Consider the following 6,026-nt stretch of genomic DNA (forward strand, 5'->3'; position numbering starts at 1 on the left):
GTCCTCTGGTTTTGTAGACTCTTCTTAGATTAGGGCGCGTTTGGAACCACCAGTTTTAAGTTGTAGGATGCTTTATTGCCTTTAATCTGAAATTAGACTCTACCACATTGAACTCTACTGGTATCCTTTTCATGCCGTTCACAAGTGTTTCTATTGTCAATTTATTTCATTGAACGAACGTTTAGTGAAAAGTGACCATCTAGTTCTTTACTTTAATAGTGTTTTAAGGTTATTGACTAAAATGTAATGTTTACTTTTTTACTGTCAAAATTTCTCGTAAAATTTGTTGACAATTTTTTCATTCAATTTAAACGAGCCATCTGTATTACATATTACTTTTCATGACTTTTGAAAATGATCGCAAATAGTTGAGAAATATGTTTATTGCTATTATATTTTTAAGCATTAATCGGCCAGATTCACGCCAATTTTAAGATCACGATAAAAAGCGAAATGTAAATTAGACCCGAACTATTAAGGTTAACATCAGCTTATTCCCGCAGTTAGAGCGGTTATCTCAGAGCCAGCACTCGTAATTAGGCAAGCACATTATACTTTGCGCGACGTCGGAGACATAAAGGTTACACTGTGATGTACAAATGGTACCCACTTAAAAGAATCCTTTTTTTTTAATTCTTCTCTAGTTTTTACATACGGACGATTGCTTATAAGTGTAAAAAGTTTAAACAGGTAAATTAATCGCTAATTTGTCAGCAAGAAACTTTAAGGCTTTTACATTCTATTTCAATCTCAATGTAAAAAATAATCCTCGTGAAAATTTTTAAATTAATTATTTTCCTATTAAAATGCGACAGTCCAATAACTTCTGGCAGTATAAAGTTTGCAGAAGCCTCGGTTTGGACCTTTATCTTATTTATTTCACCATGAGCATAAAGGCCTGGATAGGTAATTTCAAAAGTACAGGTGTGTAGTTATACCGACAAAACGATTAAGAAAATTTAGTACAATATTTTGTTAAATATCCATCATTTTTATCATAGAATATTTCTATTTTTCCTTTGGCATTTAAGGCTTCAGTAATTAAGCTCGAAAGTTTTTCCGGACTCTTTTCACGTGGATTTTCTACCGAATTGGAAAACCGCCCAACACTTACGATTTTGGCATGGAAGAACCACTGCTCGACTTATAACTGCTTCCATAATTTTTTATGTCTTCATATCGCATAATGAATTATCTATTCCTGAAATTGTTGTGAAAATTATTCTTATTTTATTGCTATTACCTGCATAGTCATCTATGTTAGCTTGCAGAATATATTTATTATTACATAAGTGAGATTTATTTATTCTAATACAAGGTATGCGACAGGCCAATAACTTCTAGCAGTATACAGTCTGCATGGACAGATAGTAAACATTTGTAATTTTAATATGTAGTAATTCGAATCTTGAAAACGCATTTTCTAACTGTATTATTGTTACTTTATCATAATTTCCGAAACCATTGATTTTTGGATATGGTGTTATCGTCGTTCGTCGTCTCAGCCTATAGACGCTCACTGCACCTTCCCGTAAGGTTCCCGTTAGGATATACCATGATTGCCACGCTTGGCAAGCGGATTGCCGATCACAGTGTGTTACTATGGTACGCAGAGGACGCTGCTGTCTATACTGTGGAAGATTGTTCGTGAATAGTAAAAATATTTTATAATTAATTCACAAAGTTTGTATTATATAAGATTGCATCCCGAGATACGAACCGGAGACCTCAGATAGCAAGTCGATCAATAAGATGTACCACACATTAATTGAGCTATACATTCACCACTTTAAAGCCTTTACTAGTATACCCAAACATCCAATATAAGTTACATGTTTGAGGTACAGATGTATAAGTTGTTTAAAGCGGTAGCTCCCGCAGTAGAAGTTGCATATACGAGTATACCACAAAATTGTTAACCCGCGGGCTCCGACCAACGGCACGCTTTGACTAACTGACGGCTTTTAACAACAGCCGGTACCCTATATTATTCCCGCGGGTGTATAAATAATCGTTAACAGCATTTTGAACTACTTCACACTGTTTTACTTCAGTTAGAATAGATAGTGTAAATATAAAAGGCCTTATTCATTTATTGAGACTCTCTGTTATAGGTATGTAGGAAATGATAGCCTAGTTAAACTATTACTAATTACAATTCCCCGTTAATAGGTTTATGCAAGGTTTTCTTTTCTATGGCCCCCTATTGGAGACCCCCCGTACAACGCCTGTCCTGGGTTTACACGAACAGCTTAATCATTTATTCACATCCTATTTTTATTTTATAACTCTTCTTACCTCCTTCTTAATATCTCTCGCTCATTCTTTTCTCCGCCACATTAATTTCTTTTCCTATCCATTTCTTTACCTTTCATACCTTGCCATCATCATCATAACGTTCTTTCTGAATTGCTACTTTACAATTCCGATTCCTTTATTTATTTAATTTATTTCACATTTTATCATATTCCAATTTCTAATTTTTATTGTTTTAACTTATATCCATGTCACAGTATTATAATTAATTTCTTAATCACATTTTGTTTCCTTTTTGATTTTTAATTACTATTTCGTTTTATTATTTTTTATTACTTTATTTACTACCTTCTGGCAGTAATCCAAGAAGGACTGTGGCGGCTTTCATCTTTGCATATCATTGAGGCGATGTTCCCGTCTATTTTTTCCTGCAACCGAGTTTTCATATCATGTTACAAATTTATGTAAAAAAAGTAAATTTATAGACGCTGCCAAGAAAAATTTAGGGACACTTTCTCTCTGAAGAGGCCGAAATAGAATCCGCGTGTATATTTATGTGTATGTTTATCGACAAATTGATAAAGAATAATCGACAACGACATGACATATATATATATACCATTTTCCATATAGATTTAAATATATTTTTAAGCTGTATACAAATAACATACAATAACAGATAATTATTTTATAGAAATTTATGATAAGAACGATTCTAGCTCGCGGTAAATGTGTATATTTTATGAAAGAAGCGTTTTTTACATTTTTTATTCCCAAGGCTAGATTTTAGCCCTTTCGTACGTTCATTACTTATAGAATTAGATACGATACCGGCGCCGATCGTGTGCTGATTTCTCCAGGGAGTTGGGGAACCTTCTTTCAAAATATTTTAAAATTACCAAGGAATGTTCCAGCAATCTTGGTAATCATTAAGACAACGGTGTGCAGTAGTATGTAAGAAAGTGAAAATAACAAATATTTATGAACATATACACTATCGTCGAAAAGTTGGGAAGTACATCTGTTATTGGCCAAAACGAAACAACACCTGCTATAGGCGCTGTTTTTGCAGCTTTTTGCTATAGTTTCCATATCGACAAAGGTATCTCTGCTCTCATTGAACATGTTTTATCAATTTCTTAGATTTTGACGAAACAGGTATTTTATGACTTAGGATTGCGGTTGCATTCTTTTGTGGTTTGAAATGTTGCTGTCGGTGTTTTTTTTATTTAACTTTTTTGAGTCCTCTTTAGTCGCACATAGTTATGACATTAGCATTATCTGTGTTCAGAAATTATTGACTACGGCTTTTTACATTTTTTTCTTCTGAAAAATCACGCTTGAACAGTGAAGTGCAATTTATATGCTTCGAGAGGACGGATACAGTGAACATCAAATCTTTGGTCTAAGTCACTTTTTGTTAAATTTAATTTTTTATATCAATATAAGTGATTGAAGATTGTTGAATTTTGTTTTATTTGATTTTACTTTGCTACTTCCAATTTTTTGGACGGCAGTATGTATATCTACTCAATGTCTACATAGTCTGATTTTATCTATGAAAAACGAGGAAAACTTGACTTTTATTCGAAAGTCCCAAATGATTGATTCGTTTGATTGGTGTGGTTGAGTTTACACGAATACTTACAACCTCTCAATATTTCGCCTGTCAAGAAAAGCGTAATAAATTGTTTTTTCTTTATTTCGAAAAGTAATAAAGATGTCTTCATTTTAGTACACACGTACCTTTACTTTATTTATTTATTAATACACACATATATGTATTACAGATATAATGTATATATATATATATATATATATATATATATATATATATATATATATATATATAATAAATAATGTATAATGGCAGACAGTTAACCATTTTGGCGAAGAGGTAAATACCATAAATGAGAAATAAATCAAAATTATAAGTAAAAAAAATAAGATTAAAAGGAAACTGATATAAATGCATTACTTATTTATGTATCCATATTACTATCCACATAGTACCATTTAAAATAAACATTTATGTAAGTTCTAAGAAGAATACCAGAGGAGCCCAATTTGATAGAAGTTAAAACCAGATAGAACTCTTCCATAAGGCATTTTTATGTTTAGAGCTGCGAGTAAAAAAATGCAGCCGTTTAAAAGTTAACCGGCTTCGTCAGAATCGAGGTTGGCTCGTATATAACAGGCGTCAACAACCTCCGATCATTCTAAATAGAAGCCTTTGTTGGAGTTTCTTCGGCCATTTCTTTTCCCAGCTTTAACGCCTTCCGGAGTAGTAATGTAGTAATGTTAGCCAGGTAATAGCAATCGATCAATTAAAGCTATAAATGTTTTAATTTAATTTACACGTTAATTATTTATTAGTATTTGAAACCAAATTATACCATTTTTCCTATCTTACCATACGTAGGTATTCAATGTTACTAAATGCCAAGCATAGAAATTACAATTATTGTACTTTTCGATACAATGTCATAAGGTTCAATTGTTTAGTTTATCCCGTGTTTTTAGGCTTCAGCTGTCATATTAACTTCACATCTGTTTGATTAGTTGTGTTGTTTTCGAAGCAAAACTTTAATCAAATCTATTACGTTACGTTAAGATGTAAGTTAGGGGAAGTAATCTTACTTAAGACCGTCAGTGAAAAAAAAACTTTCTTTTTGTTTTCTGAAAGCTCTACTTTTCGGAGTCTTTTTAACGAAAGTTTTATGGATATAAATGAATTACTTAGTTGGCTTTTGGTTAAAAGGCAGGGATGGATTCACATTTCTAAATAAAAAAAACAGGTTTTCATAAAATTTAAATTTGATATGACGAAGTACATTTCAGCAGCCCTCATAATTCCGACTTGTTTCTTTTTAATCGCCATTTGAACAAATAAAAAAATAAGTAAGGAGCCCTTAAGATTATGGAGTGGGTACCACGGACCGCCAATTGCAGAGTAGGACCGGTATTATTGTAAATATATATGATGTAAACCAGTGCATGTCTAACGGTTTTAATGATGTTGATAATGTAATTAATCTGTTACTGTTATACGATACAGTGTATTAGTTGTTTTAATGTAATAAACTATTTTAATTGCCATTAAAAAGGTCCTCTATATTGCAATTATCTTTTAACAGCACAAGTTCTCGAGACGTGTAGCGCTACAGTAAAATTAATATAGTCATTATTCAATGCCTAAGTTAATTTAACTTCGTCGCAGCGACTGTAACATGAGAGTTCTTAAAACAAAAGCAAATTATGTTTGTTTTGAAAATTCATTTCTCTCGTATTTCGTTATCTAAATATTTTCTGTCGTACATTAAGAAGGTTAAGGTTTTTAGGTAATTTTTATTTTACTAAAATAAAACAGAGGCTCTTTTCATGTAAAAAAAACATGAAATTTCTTGACAGTGAGTAATATGACCTCTTTAATTATGTCGCGACTTACCCGTCAATCAATTATGGGCACTGTATACATGTGATTTAATGTAGCAAATAAGATCTTTAGCTTCATTATTCTATTTATTTGGCCAATACAAAGTGTTATCGTGGTTAAATATATAATAAGATCTTTAAGGACACCGTTGAGTTTTTCTGGAAATTCTTGGAGCTTTTCTTAAATCCTGAGAACAATCCTAACACGATTTTAGTGTGTGAGGATTCTAAATACCTTGTCATCCCGCTGAGAGCAAAGTTTCTCTTGAAGATTTTACTGTAAAGATTTTTTATTATTATACATTCCTTTTTTTTTTAATGAATACGGAATTAAT

The sequence above is a fragment of the Battus philenor genome, unplaced genomic scaffold (assembly GCF_028537555.1).
Source record: "Battus philenor isolate CCGP_79_NKW_IND1 unplaced genomic scaffold, ilBatPhil1.0.hap1 SCAF_13, whole genome shotgun sequence".
Classification (NCBI taxonomy): domain Eukaryota; kingdom Metazoa; phylum Arthropoda; class Insecta; order Lepidoptera; family Papilionidae; genus Battus; species Battus philenor.